Source organism: Zonotrichia leucophrys, chromosome 1 (assembly GCF_028769735.1).
Source record: "Zonotrichia leucophrys gambelii isolate GWCS_2022_RI chromosome 1, RI_Zleu_2.0, whole genome shotgun sequence".
Classification (NCBI taxonomy): Eukaryota; Metazoa; Chordata; class Aves; order Passeriformes; family Passerellidae; genus Zonotrichia; species Zonotrichia leucophrys.
In genome coordinates this window covers 94,688,901-94,704,416 of record NC_088169.1, presented here as the reverse complement: position 1 = coordinate 94,704,416, position 15,516 = coordinate 94,688,901, and the positions used below count along the sequence as shown (strand labels likewise).

Here is a 15,516-nt window from a genome sequence, read left to right as displayed (position 1 = left end):
ACAAACAGCATTGCTTGATAACATAAAATGCAGAAGGATTGCTTGAACTTGAAATCTCCTGAAATGAATCTTTTCCTGTCTCTGTCTGAAGTCACAGAGCTCACTTTTTAGGGTACTTTCTGAAAACAGCTTGCTGCTTAATCTGATGCCTGTCCTTATGTTTATCAGTCAATAAAATCTTCAGTAATAAAGAATAAGGCTGAAAGTATTTCCTCATTTTGATTCTGTTCCTGGTTTTGTTCTGCAAACCATCTGGTAAGTGGATTATTGTAAGGTGACGTGCATTAATGCATGTTTCTGGTGGTTAAATTGTGTTAGGCATTGACATCTACAAACATAATTCATCTCCTTAGTGGCATGTGAAATGGCATGATGAACCTCCTTATAGATGTAAAAAAAAAAAAAAAGCTTTGGAATGAAAAGAAAAAGCAGGCATTATTGCTGACAAGTTAAGAGGAGAGATAAAACATCAAGAGAGAGACACAAACATGATTCCTTTCTTGTAGTGGCTCTTTCAAAAAAAGTTGAGTGGTTTTGTGCTTTGGTAGTGGCAGTGATAAAAGAGAATTTTTTTCTTCAAGGTTTTATTTCTTTATCTTTTATAAATGCAAGTCTATTTAGGAAGAACAGGCAAGATGATCTATTTCTGTCCTGTTTGACATCATTGATAGGTTTTGGGGATTTCAGTGGTTGGCTGTAAATATCCTGCAGAACATGTTCTGGCTTGCAAACTGAGAATCTGCTTCTGACTTTGAATCTGGTATGTGAGGGAGATGAATACAGCTGTCATTGCAGTCATTGTGAAATACTAGTCTAATCCCATCTTAAAAGCCAAAATTCTCTCCAAAGCATCTTATATCTTTGAGTGGATCATGACACCAGCTGAGATGGGCAAATGGTTTAATGGGACAAATTCTTCTGATAAATTTAAGTTTAACAACATATTCATAAATAAGAAAATATGCAAATACAAATATTCGGGCATTATTTATTCAAAAGACAGTTTTGTATTTTTGCTTTGAAACAATTTTTTGTAATTTTTTTTTTTTATTCCTTACCATCTGCTTGTGCTGGTTTTATCAAAAGCAGTCTAATGTGATGTATCACCAGGATTCTTTAGAGGCTGTTTCATAGAATCTTGGAATGGCTTGGGTTGGGAGGGGCAAGTAAAGATCATCTAGTTCTAACCTCCCTGCTGTGGGCAGGGGCACCTTCTGCTGGATCATGTTACTCAAAGCCTCTAACCTGGCCTTGGACATTTTCAGGGATTGGGCATGCTCAACTTCTCTGGGCAGCTCACCCCCACAGTAAAGACTTTCTTTCTAATATCTAATTTAAACCTGCTCTCTTTCACTTTGAATCCATCTCCTCTTGTCCTGTCACTACATGCCCTTGTAAAAAGTCCCTGTCCAGCTTTCTTGGAATTACAATGCACAGAATTAGTATCTCTTGGGAATTAGATGCTCCTCATCACTAAAAATAAACATACAGTGGAACTTTGCAGAAGTTTGATGGAGCTCAAACATACTATTAAATGGATTTTGCAAGATTTGGGACTCAAGTTTAGGAGTGCAAACTGAGACTTGCATTCTGAGGATAAAAAGAAATACAAATTCTTAGAGCCTTTAATTTTTCTATGCTGATTATGAGTAAAAAATTTATTTTCTGGAATTTAGTGATTGGGGTTTGAGGGGTTTTTTTAGCAAATAAGGTTCCAAGTGCATATTCAGATATTCTTGTAATATTTCTAGGATTTTTACAGTGCAGAAATATCATGGCTTAGGATAGTAGTCTCCATTTTAGTAGTTCTGCTAAAACCACTCTGCTGCTCACTTGCCCTCTGCCTGCCTCCTGCACAACAGATCACTGGTTGAGATAAGAACAATTTGCTGGAAACAGCAGTGAGATAAGAAAATAAACAATAACTGCGAGAATATTAATAACAAAACGTATAAAACAAAGAAATGGTTTATATAGAAGAGAAGACCTGTTCTTTCCAGCCAGTTTCTTCTCCCTGACCAGAAATTATGCCCTTTTCCTGAGAAGGGTCATTTTCCCTGCCTCTGGCAATGACCTGAGATGGCATTGAACAACATTAGAGTCTGGCCATGCCCCCTCCCAGCTACTCTAAAAAATTAATGCTGTCCCAGCTGAAACTAGGACAAACAGCATTTGGAAACCTAATACTCATATTGTGGATAGTATAATTCTCTATTACCTTTGACAAACTTGGATGGAATTATGAGAAAATGTCTTGGCTGTATCTCTGGTAGATCAATATTAGGTGCATCTACTTGAAAAAATTTAAGAAGTTACAGTGAAGGAGCACATGGTCTGAAACACTGGACAGATGGGATGGAGTAGCAGGGGCTTAGGCAGGAATTTCTTTCTCCCTTGCAGAGGTTGTGTTCTGCTATGCATGAGTGAGTCGAGTAGGGATGATGCCTTACCACAACATCCCAATTCACTAGAGGACTCATGTCTGAGCCCCCTACACTGTTACTGGCTTGAGTCCCATGGCTGGTATTACAGGCAGGCAAGGCTTTTATGTTCCCCTCAGAAGGTAATTTCAAAGAGCATTGTATTTGGCTTGTTATATACCTTTGTACTGGAAAGACTGAGGCAATGGAAAGAGTATCAAAGCATAGCTTTTCTTTTTCCAGCTTCTGGGAAAGCTGCCCTTTTCATCTTTGCTGTGACCTTTAGTTTGCTGCATCTTATCTTGTACAAAGTACTTTCTGCAGATGAGTTTCTGAGAATTATTTCGGAACACATTATTTGCCTAGATACAAGTAACTTCACTCTGACCTTTCTAGTGTTGCTTTCCTTTTTTATTTTTTCCCTTTCTTTCTTCCTTTCAACAATTTTTTCTCTGCTCAGACTTTTTTGGTTCAATTCTAGTTAGTTTTTTTGTTAATCTGTGCAGTATTCCAACTAAGTCACGAGGGGTGTGAAATAGATAAAATAAATCTGCATAAATACATACCTAAAGACTCTGTTGAAGAACTATGGCATATAGAGGCAATATAACTATTTCTAGTGGTGGGTTTGTTTTCTATTTCTGTACCCTTTATTCTAGTGGTGAGTACCTTTATTCAAAGTAATAATAACATCAGTGGTGGTGGGAACTTAGCAGTCAGACCAATTAATGCTATTACTACCAGTTGATTCTTAGTATTAGACAAAATATATAGTGGAAGAATTAATTTAGGTCAAATTTTCTCAGCAGTTATATTTTTTCTTTGCCTTTTAATTTATTTTTTAAAGAAAAAAATGACACTATTTGAATAGAAGAAAAATAGTTTCCCTCTAGAAGTATTGCTGTTTTGTTTAATTTTGTTCCAACAAGCTGATGGGTAAACTTGAATATTTAAAGGAAATTCCTGTTGCAAGATTGTGGGACAAAAGGGAAACATCATTTTCTGTGGCTTTGGTGTGGCCCCATAGGGCTGTAAACTGGATCCATCTCTACTTGCAAACAAAACCTTGTGGAAAGTTCTTGGTACCTTGTACCTTAATACTTGTTAGAGTATTTTGATTCTTTCTCAGAGCTGTTTGCACTAGGACCCTAGGCACACCCTAATTTTGTAGGGTTTAACCAAAGGAACATTTGGCCCCCCAGTCCTCTTTGCATATCCAGGGTTCATGAATGGTGATGAGCTAGCTTTTGTAAAGGTCTTTCAGGCCTTTTGGGGATCAGCAGTTGTTACAGGGTTTTTCTGTGCCTCAGAATATTTCTGTCTTAGCCTCTGTAGATCTTAGGCCATGTTGCTGTGTCTGGTTTGCCTCGTTTAAATGTTTGCTCAAAATGTGGTCTGTGCTCTTCTTGGGTTAGGAGAAGGGGAGTGGTGTGTGTGATATGCTATAATTTTGTCAACATCCCTCTGATGTGAGGGTGCAGGGTCCAGTGAGTCATTTCTGCTGGGGTTTGATTTATCAGAGTGCAGGCCTTTTGATCTCAGTATAAGTAGCATGTTCTGCAGTTTCACTGCTGGGAATGATGTGCTGGGGACAGTGCCCTGAGATGTGCAGACCATCTTTTCCACTTGTTCGTCCGCTGGAGCTTACAAAGAAAAGTGCTTTCATTCAAACCAGTCAATGCTTCTCTTACAAATGCCTGAAGAGCCATAACCAGTGAAGTAACCTACCAGTCAATTAGTAATAATCATTTCATCAAGAACGATGTGACCATTGCTTCCAGGTTCTTAACAAGTTATAGAGATGAGTCAAATCATTATGTCAGTGTGGCATTAATCTATAGGCACGTCTTTGAAGTGATTACAATTTAATTAATATAAATGTTCATTTGCATTTAATGCACTTGACATAGCCCTTGAAGAAGGGTGACAGATTACTTCTTTCTTTTAACTGCCTGCCTCAGTGAAGCAGCAGCAGCCAGGGTCTGAAGCCACAGCAGGCAGGACTGATCAGTGACTACTTCTTCATCCCATAATTTCTTTCCACTTGAATGCTGTAAACCCCAATTCTAAGAACTGCTGGGTGAATGGTTTACTGGTCATTGCTAAATCCCCATCCTTTCCAATGCAAATGCTTTGTAATACAACTGGACACTTAATGCTGTGTAGCAGCAAGGGCGTTCATTATACCCAGGAGGAGGAAAATGATAGCTAAATATTTAGGGTTAAGCTTATAATGGGCAGGCATTATTGCAGCATGGGGGTCATGACAGACATCTTTTGAATGGCTTCAGCTCAGCTCACTGAATGTCAGCTCACTGGGGCATTTGCTAGAAGGCAGAGCTATAATGCCTACAGGAATGTTGACAGATTCCATTTTTACGTATGGGCTAAGGTGATGGTCCAGTAGGAACAAGTTATTTACAATACTTCTGTTTTGGGGTTTCAGTTTCTGTAAGACTGAAAGGAAAATAGCTGTCAGGAAGGATTTTCTAATCTCTCACATTAACCTTCAGTTGACTTTGTTAGCTTTTGGTTTACACATGGTGAGTAGTTGGATTGGTGTAAGCATCAGAACTTTGAATTTAGATTATTTTCAAAGCAGTAACAGTGCTTTCTAGAGAAGCTTCCTAAGCAGATACACCAGAAAGTTGATTAAAAAGCTGGGATTTCAAAATTATGAAAATTGATTGGTACTGAAGAAAAGTGATTTCTTAAAAAATTAAAATATGTTGAAAAAATTTAGTTTGCATTTGCAAACATGTTAGATGAGAATACCAACTAGGAAGGCAACAACAAAAGAAAAGCCAAATCTGCATGTTATTGCAAAGTCAGGGCATGCACGTCATGTTTGCACATTTCTGTAAATTGGTCATTCTTCCTTTTTGCTTTCCAACACTGAAAATAAACTGCTTTATTTCTTCTGGTTCCAACATCTCTTGCAAGTAATAATGTTATTGAAGAGGAACTCTAATTACTCTTAACTTCAAATCTCATTTCCTGCATCTGGGCTACCTATGGCATTACCTGGATTGGTTACTAAGAGAGTTGTCAGTTTAACTAAAGATGGGGTTTAGGCCAAATATGGCTTCCATATGCAAGAAAATAAGCAGAAATGTCATACTGTGTTAAACTTATATGTTTATTTCACCTTAGTGATATGTGGGCACATTGACAGGTTGCTATGCAGCAAGCTAGCATGTGAATTTAGAGTGCATGAGCTGAGCATTGCTATTAGGAATGTAGCAGCAGACACCAAATTTGTCACCACCAAATGCTGATGTGATGAACATTCAGGCTGCAGTCTGTTCTCTGCTGCTTTATTCGTGTCTCCTTATAGAAAACAAGCCCCTTACTCAGACTTGCAAGTAGCCCAGTGTGGGACACTGTCATCATCTTTATAAGGACTCATTGGCAGTGTGATATTGATCACAAGTGATCAGAGTATTAATGCACTAAATCTAAATGGTGTCTTCCATGTCAAAGTGATAGCTATCCTTTAAAGACAATAAGAGGATTCAGACAGGTTATTTAACCTGTTACACTACCTTAGGCCCTATGGTGATGTTCTCACTTTCTTGCAGCTTCTTGTACCTGTTACTACAGAGTAGGTAAAGGTACAACCTGGATGGCTGAATGGGAGAAGTTTACATCCTCTATTTCCCAGTTGGTTGTGCTGTGGACTGACCTTCAAATAAACTTAAGCAAGTATCTTTATGGATGTGCACATTGCATTTTCTTCAGGTGGTCTTAATTTTAAAATGCTACTTGGAGGAGGCATCTGTAGATTTAATTTATTTGTCTTAGATTTACCTTTCTTTTAAAATGGTGCAAGTTTCAAACATTAGAAAAAACCATTAAATTACTGTCATTAAGTCAGTGGAAATACTGGGTGAATATTCCAGGTTTTTTATGCCTGTCTGTACAGCTGGTTTGAGGCTAATGCCCTTGGGCTGAGCAAAGTAATTAAGCAAAAGGCTTCATTTAAACTCTTGCAGGTAATAGACAAACCATGAGCAATGCATCCTATCTATTTTCATTTGTGATATGATATGGTATCAAATACGCAGCACCATCTGTCTATTTTTCAGAATTTAAAGGAACAGTGAAAATAAATTTGATGATAATGTATATAACATGGTTAAAGTTGATAAAGAAACCACTGTATTTAGCAGACTCCGAGACCTGGGGATTCCTCCTTCCCAGCACTTGAAGGCCAGCCAGGTCCAAGTGTCTCCATCCCTGTCTGATGGATGTGACTGCTGAAGTTCCCATTTGCAGTCAGGACATATTCCAGAGGTGCATTAGGAGGACACTGATGCAGCTGCCCACACAGAGAGCCACCAACAGCCCTGCCTTGGCAGCACCCCTGTGTAGTCCTGCCACAACTCACCTGCAACACACCCACAGATAGCTAAGTTTTGATCCTCCTCCTTATGTTCACTGTCAAATAGATGCATGGGCTTGCACCCTTCACAAGTATCCTCATGCTCATGGGCCCTTCAAATATTAGTAGAGGCTCTCAGTCCAATACCTGTGCTTGCACCCTGGACCTGTGCAGATGCAGAGGTCTCCTGTCTCCTGCTGTCCAGCTGGGAGCTTGCTAATGAACTACACATGCACTCAGGATTAAATTCACTGGGAAAAACAAACACACAGAGGTGTTTTCAGTTGCTGGCATGTAAACCTAGGGCCCTGGGACCTACCATCAGCCTCTGAGCTCTGCCATCCAGCTCTCCCAGCCCCTATGATCTGCAGACCTCTTTTTGATGAAGAAGGTGCTGTCACATTGTGCGCGTCCTCTTGTGAGAATGCAAACACTGAGAAAAATCAGCCTGTCATCTGAAGGGTATTGCCCTGTCAGTGTGAGCTCTGCCTGATCCATAGGGAGAGTGGCTCTCTAAAATGCAAACTTTCAAGGGTGCTACAGAGATAGAAATCCAGATCCTGATTTATTTATCAGTTATCAGGCCTTTCATTTTTAAAATTAAGCAGAAGCTCTTTCAGTCTTTACACCTGCCTCTGGGAGATGAAAACCCTTGCAGATGGCAAGGTGAAATGAATAATACTGAAGAATGAAGTAGTCTTTGAAAAGATTAAAGAAATACTGCAGATAAATATTTCAGATAAAAATGTAATTGTAGCATAAATTAACAGGTTGATGGTGTGGTTAGAGATAGTGCAAAGATGCTAGTTGTGGAAAACACGTCTTTTCCAGCTGAAGCTGCTCATAATCTCCTTTAACTGTGAAGATATTATACATTCTCTCTAGTACCCTTACCTATTTACTACATGCCTTGCATAGCACAAGGAGTATCTTAATTATGTCTATTAATACCTGTACCTTCTTTAAAGAAAATAGCAATGCCATGAGTCAGGAAAAATAAAATTATGAAATGTAAGGTAAAGTTCTGGCAAAACATCCATAAGCTAAAAGGAAGCATAGGGAATTGGGTCAAGTCAACCTTGTATATTCCAAAGTATTTTCCAGAACTCATCAGATAACTACTTTCTATTTGGACTTGTGAATAATAATTTCTAATACTTTAAGTTGCAGATGATTATTTTCCCCCTCAGCTTAAGGAAAAGATTTTCTCTCTCTTAAACAGAAATGGTACAGAAGTAAAATAATTGCATATTGTAAAAGTACATGTGGAGTAGTTCCCAACCTGACTGCATTTTTGCACATTTATTTGATTTAGCAAGTAAATTTCTTTTTTAATTTGTGTTTGGAACATTATTTATAGAACTGGAGATATGTGATCTGTTGGATAGTTTGGACATTTGTGTAAGCATTTATTTATGGAGGTTTTGCTATTTGAAATCTGCTTTCAGTTTATTACATTATGAACAAATATAAAATTACCGCAGTATTTCTAGACTTCCAGTAGTAGGCATGCTGTTGCATATGAGGAGGTGGGGGTGGTTCTTTGCAGTTTAATTTCTTTTGCTATCTTGACAGGTGTCCTTAATTTTACTCTCCAATTTATTTTGTGTTGTTCTGTCCTTTGGAACATGCGTGTGTTTTGAATAGAAGATAATCTGTGTAATCTCTGCAGGGGAATTCCCCTTGCACTTTTGCTTTACAACCTTGTACAAATGTAATTAGCTGTGTTCCAGGAAAAAGCTGCATTCAAATTTGTTTATTCATTAGAAGCCAAGAGCAAGATAATCTGTTAAAACTTTATTTTAATGAAATACAACAGAACTGTGCATTACAGGGAATGTGCTTTTATAAGACTACAAGGTTAAGATGCTCTGCTGGTCTGCTGAGCAAGGTGCTGGAAAAGGTGAACAAATAAAAGCTTTGTTTAGTGTGTTAAAGATTCTAGTGTTATTGGAAGGTTAAACATGTATATGAATTATGCATTTGGAAAGGAGTGTCTATAAATAATTCCTAAAGAGAGGATTTGGATATGGTGTAACTTTGGGTTATGAGAATGCTTGCATACATTGCTAGGCAAAGAGATTAATGTTTCATTTTGTTGTACCATCAAGCTAGACTTTCAGAGCATGATCTCGGTGGGGAGTGCATCAATATCTAGAATTTGTGATTTGTCCCACAGCAGCTTTTCCACTTGTCTTTCTCATCTTTGTCATTTACTGTGAATTCAGTAAGTTCATCTGTATTAATGAAGTCTGGCATGTTTAGGGTACTGCCTGATGTTTTTGAGAGCTTAAACTGATGGCTTTGAAGACATTAACTTGAAATCATTGGGGAGTATAAAGTTATCCTTTGACACCTCTGTGAGTTTTTAGAGTTTGATTGCCTGTGGAATCTCATTATTTCTGTGATAATGTTATGCCTAAAACTGCATTTTTGAACCATTCTTGACTAATTAGTTTCTTACGAAAGGAAAGGCTATCAAAGTCCACTTACAGACTTGTTACAGTCTTACTAAACTTTCTTGGTTTTATTTTATTCCTTCTCTCTAATGTGTTAGAGGTCCTAGTGTTTCTGTTGATGCTCTCTAGATGATTGGTAAATTCAGAGACACATCTGTTGTCATATCTGACATCTGTTTCTTTTTATTATGTCTTCAGTATTGAGACTTCATATTCTGAGTTCTATGTGGAGATATAGCTGCTGGTGGTCACGAGAGAAACATTTCCAGTTTGGTGACATTGAGAAGAGAGGGTCTCTAGTTCTGTTCTGTGAACATTGAATGTATCTGACCAATGGCTTCTTTTAATCCTGAAGTTTCACTGGGAGTTGGACTGTCCTTGTAGCAGCAACCTAAAATACTGTCTCAACTTGAAGATCTGTGTGATATGGTCCCATATGAAATATACAGACAAGTAAGAGAGGAGTGGTGATGAATGCAGTCCACGTATGCTATGATAGCTCAGTGTCAGTCACAGAGCATGGACTGAACAAGTCTTAAAATCAGCACAATTTCCCAGCACCTACAGAGTGATCAAAATGTCAGGCAGCTGTGTGCACCATTTCAAGCATCTGTCATGAGAAGAAGAAGAAGAGCTACATAGATTGAAGTTTAGGAGAAGGAAACAGGGTAGCCTGGATTCATATCGCATTATCGCATGTGGTATAATCCAAAAGTACATCAAAAACAGGGAGTGTCTTTCCTTGCTCCTCAGAATCACTTTTGACTGTCAGCTTCCATGTAGGAGATATAAATATATATAAATATATATATATATATATATATATATATATATGTAAATATATAAACTGCCATGTCTTGATACAGCTTGAAGGGTGAAGTTTTTGCCAGTGGTTTTGCCAGCTCATTTGGTACAGATGAATGTTGGACTAGATTTAATCTAATAAAGGTTTCCCTCTCCCGTGATCTTGTTTATAATCTTCAAGAGGAGAATCAAGATATTCAAGGAAGATTAAGGTGAATAAACTCAAGGGTGTAACAACCTTAAGAACTTGTCAATCCCCCTATATATGAACTCTTATTCAAAAGGGACTATTTGGGTTTTGGGTGCATACTTGCAGCAGGTGATGCTATCCCTTTTAGCTCTTTCACAGCCACCTTGACAAGTAAAGGAAAGTCATCAGAGACAGGCATGCACGTGACTTCCCACCAATCCACTGCAAATCCCAGAGGCTTTGTTAAAGCTGCCCACACAGTTGGGATTTACAGTGACTCCAAACTTGGCTGAGAGGCAGGTGTGCTTCATTTGGGTGGCTCTGTGGGTGAGTGTAATAACCTTGAAAAGACAACTTCAGGTGATAAAAGGCTTCTGAGTAAACTTCTCAGTAAACACACTGATATAAGGATTTAATGTGTTTCTAATTTTAGCATGTGGACTTGATTTTTTTAGTTGATTGATGTTTAATTCTTGAATATGTCTTCTGAGAGATGACCTACATCTTTCCAGAATTATAAGTAATAGCTGGAATGTTTTGATGTTTCAGGAAAGTTTGAATACAAAAAACAAAACATTTGTTCCAGCTGTGAATTCCTGAGAGTGAAAGTACAGTCTGTTGTAAGATACCAAATTAGGATATTCCTTTGACATTACATTCAGTCTGAAGAAATGTTTTGATTCTAAGAACATTAGTTACCTAAATATGTGTATTAGTTGGCTTGTTATGCTTGCTGGTCTGTTTCAAAGTATTTCTGTTGTCTTTGGACTCACTCAAATTGTGCAAGTTTAACTGTTTTTAATCTGTAGTTTGATAGTCCCTACAGATCTAGAAAGTAATTTTGCTTAATTTTATTTTATGAGAAACTGGTAGCACTTATAATTAAGATTGCTTAATACTTTCCATTAAATGATTGTGTTTTCAGTTTCTTGTAGCTGCCAGACTAGTTCTTCCAACTGGAATATTCTGTTTGCCTCAAGCTGTTCTCTTGGGGTTTCTTTAAACAACTTTGACAAAAATGCTTTAGTCATCTCTAAATGATACTAGAAATGGAATGTGATTCTACTCAGATTAAAGTCTGTTTTTTCAAAGAGTATAGTTAAGGAACTCAAGAACCATCCATATTTTCCCAAGTCTTGTTAAAATATTCACATCTAGGTTCTCCATCTGGAGTATTTAGAGTTCAGCTGCTCCATTCTCCAGAGCTGTGAGTGCTGAGCAGGCGTGCTCACGCCCCCCCAGGTTGGGAGGAGCTGAGCGAGGTGTTTCATGTTTCTGGATTCTTTTGTGGCACCAGACTGTAGAATGGGAAGCAGTGTCTCTTCAGCTACCTCCCAATTGATAAATGCTTAACTTAAATTCTCCAAAAGTGGTTCTGTTATATGAGACCCTGAATGTTTTCAGAAAAATTCTCATGCTGGTAATGTGTTCCTTAGTGATACATAGTTTATATTTGACTTAAAATTGCACCTCCACCTCCTTTTACCAGGGCTGCCTTTCCTGCAGTTAATTTACAAGTGTTTGCACTTTTAAGCCAACCACTATGGCTTATGACATCCTTAGGTTGAATTTCTGCTGTGAATTGCAGCAGCTGCAATTTCCAGGGCCTCAGCTTTCTGGATTAAAGGATTAAAAGGGGAGCTTGCACCTATTTAGAGCTGCTGAGGAGCAGTAAGACCAACTACATGAAGTAAAGATTGAACTGAAATTTAATCAGAGCCAGCCTAAAGGCAAACAGGAAAACAATTCTTTGGAAGTTTTCTGCACAGAGAAAGAGGGCTCCTGCAGTGTAAGGCTAGTTGGTGCAGACCAGAACAACTTACGGTGATGGGTATGTGGGTTTCTTAATGAAAGTCAATATTAGCTACCCCCTCCTGGTCATTTAACTTCTCCACTCTTGAACTCCTTCTCTGACATATTACAATAACACTTTGTCAATTTGTGATCCTTGGGGAAGATCAGCCTCCTTTTTATTGCTTTCTTCTTTTGTTGCAAAATAATTCTGTACTACTGCTCTTGGTTGAAATTAATCAGTGGTTTGTTTATCTTGGCATTTCCAGTCTAGTGAGAATAGCACAGGTTTTAGTGAGTTTTGCTTTATTTTAAAGTCCAAAGTGACAATTACAGTTCTGAGATTTCAGTTTACAAATAGCCAAATTAGTAATTTTTTTGCTTGCTTGTTCTCTCTCTGTCTCTAGTTTAAAATATTGAATCAGTGTTGTAGTTACAATTTGTGAATTAAAAATACTGTGGGCATAGTTGATCCTGATTTCCACCTGTTTGTGCTTCTGCACTGCTCCAATGTTATCTCACTGTCTTGCTTTCCAGCAGGGCAGCCTGTGCATGCTAAACATACCTCTGCTCAGTATTGTATTTCATCTTTTTTATCCTGTGTGCAGTAAGCCATGCAGAAACTTTCTGCCCCGGGGTCAGGGAAGGGCAGAGGCTCGCTCCCCTCTGCTCCTGGCTAGCAGGAAGCCTCGCCCTCAGGTGTTGGGACTGCAGCATCAGTTCTGGCATGAGGTGCTGCCTTTAATACAATGCCTGGCTTCTTTATTTATTCTTGCTCCTTGCCAAGAAATGACAATTGAACAATTAAGGCACAAAGCAGAGAGGGTTTAGCAAATCATGAACTGTTTTTAATTTGCCTCATTAAGCTGCTGTTAACTACTTAAAGCCATCTGCTTAAAAATAATTTGCACATCTTAAGTTTGCTCTAGAGAGCAGGTAGACCTTCATTAGAACAGGCTTCATTATTAAAGTTATCTTTAGGGGGCTGTCAGTTGTTGTGGGAAACATGCTCACTGAACCGAACTTTCCCTGTAAACAAAACAAAGTGGCACATGTTGGTAACTTGCAGTCTGTGGCCATAACCATATTCTTGGGAACTAGTGCCATTCATGTGGAAATTGGCTTGCTGTGGAGGAAGTTATTTACAGATATTAGGTAGGTCTGGGTGTGACAAATGAGGATGAGCTATGGGAATGCATAGTATCCCTGGTATCTACAACCGTCCTCAAAAATTAGTCCTGAAGAGAAAGAGCAGACAGACCAGTCTCAGTGCCTCACCTGTCACTGAAAAGGGGGAGCCTTGTTGCCTATGCCTTGAAGAGCTGTTTGCAGTAAAAAACTGTTTATTTGTTTCCCCAGATTTGTAAAGAAACAGTTTCATTTATAGAGAACAAATCACTCCAGCTCTGCAGACCCTCCCTCCTCTCTGGGGCTGAGATCCAGTGGCATTTCAGTGAGACTGTGTGCCCTGTCTGACCTCCTGCCTGTGCTGTGGTTTAGTGCTGTTCTGCTTCTTGTCTGGAGACTGTGTCAACAGTGAGCTCATGGGTTGCTGATACCAATAAGATCATTTGGAATGAAACTATCTTTGGAATATTAGATAATGATGGTGTGAGGTTTTAAAAGAAGGTCCTCATCTCAGTCTATGGGAAAGAGGTAGATTGTCAAGATGCTTTTGTAAGCTCAGTTATTCAAATCACAAGTTATTCCTTTTTAGTACTCTGGATTGACACTGAAGGCTAGGGCCAGTGTGAAAACGTCAGTAAATTTTATGTGGAAAACATTTTTATGAGCAAAACATTCTGAGTTAAGCTGACTTAAATCTTTGAAGCCATCTGAGCTATAGCTCAAAGAGCAGGAGAAAGTGATAACCACCATGGACCTTCTGATAAGTTTGGATAGGGAGGTTTGCTTTTAGGAGAGAATGATATGCGATGACCCAGTTCTGCAGTCTTCACCACTTATATGTTTCCTAAGGCATCTTGAAAAATATTTCTTTAGCATTTCTGCTTTAGGTGAGACCAAATTGTCAAAGACCCACAATCTGTCGCAAACTGTGTTTTAAGTAATTTCTACTTATAGTTCTTATAAAATGCAGCAAATTCTGCTTTAGCAGACACTAGCAGAAAAGCTGAAGAAGACCTTGCCAGAGTGCAGTTAATGCAGCTGCAGAAGCTGGAAAACTCACTGTGTTTAAACCTCAGTTCAGCTGCTGCACTGGCCTCCTTTTCACTTCCATCCCCTTTTGGCTATTTTTGTCAATGGGGAGGGGACAGGACATAAAGACAGCTGCATCTTGATGTGGCCAGCTCCCCTGAAATACCATCATGTGTTCCCACCAGAAATATTTCATATGTCCTTCTCCTGCTGCTGAAGAGAAGGAACAGGATCCTTTGCCTTTTTTGACAGGTCTTCCCTCTGGTCCAGCTGTGAAAGGCATCAGCTGGGGAGTGGAGTAGCCCACTGCTGGATGAGAGAGGAGCCTTGAAAACTCTGGGCTGGTCAGAGCTGCAGTGAGGTATGCATAAAAGGAGCAAGGCAAATGCTGCTGCTGGGAATTGGAAGGCCCTTGAAAGGCCTTAGTTTCTTACCATGTACTTGTGTGCTTCTGAATGGGAGGACGATCTGAATCCAAGAGGCTTGAGCAGCCCTGTTCTCGGCATGAAGAAGGTGTAAAAAAAGGCTGTCTAGGGGATGGCTGTGAGTTCTGTGTCCCCCAGTGCTTCTGGTGCCTGTGTTCCCTATACTCTTGGCTAAGATGAGAAGGAATGTGAAGGAGAAGAGCTGCTGACAGAAGAGAAGGACAGTTCTCAAATGACTGCCTGGAGAAGTAGTCATGAAATGGGACATGTTGCTGATAATTGACTTTTGAAAGACACCTGGAATGTGGATTTCTCTGTTTAGGAAATGAACCTTTTCTGCTCATCTTCCTGCTCTTTCCTGTTCCAATCCCAGCTGGAGCAACTACAAGAACACTGCTGAGGGTTCAACAGCCTGTCCTTGTTGGGACCTGAGTGCATCTGTCAAGGAAATCTCCCTGAGGATCATCCCTTACTCAAATGACAGAGCTCAGCTGGGGACAAGGCAGCAGCTTAACAGAAGTAGTTTTAAACTGTCTCTTGTGAAGTCAGTCCCTGAGCAATGCTGGCATGAATTGTAACTTTGAAGTCTTGGGATAGTTTGGATTTTTTTAATTTTTTTCCTGAAAACCACAGACCCTTGTTTCTTGTGTCTGCTTAAGAATGTAACTGTAAATCGAAAGAATGATTTCTAGCCCTTGTGTTTGTGTAAGAAAGTGACTCATGACCTGAATGTCCTCTTATAGCTCAGGGTGAGAAAGCTTATGAAAACTCATAATCACTGAGTAACTGGGTGTGAAAAGGCAGTCAGGAAAAGTCTGAAGTACAAAAGAAGGGCATGAAGTAATTTGCTTCAAATTCACAACTTGAAACGAAATGGGAAAGCTAC

The 15,516-nt window shown here is 39.1% G+C and overlaps 1 protein-coding gene across 1 annotated transcript in view; it reads left to right on the top strand.

Moving 5' to 3' along the window:
- Positions 1-15,516, top strand: part of MAN1A2 (mannosidase alpha class 1A member 2) — a 133,979-nt gene that overhangs the window by 89,745 nt on the left and 28,718 nt on the right. The window lies entirely within an intron of this gene.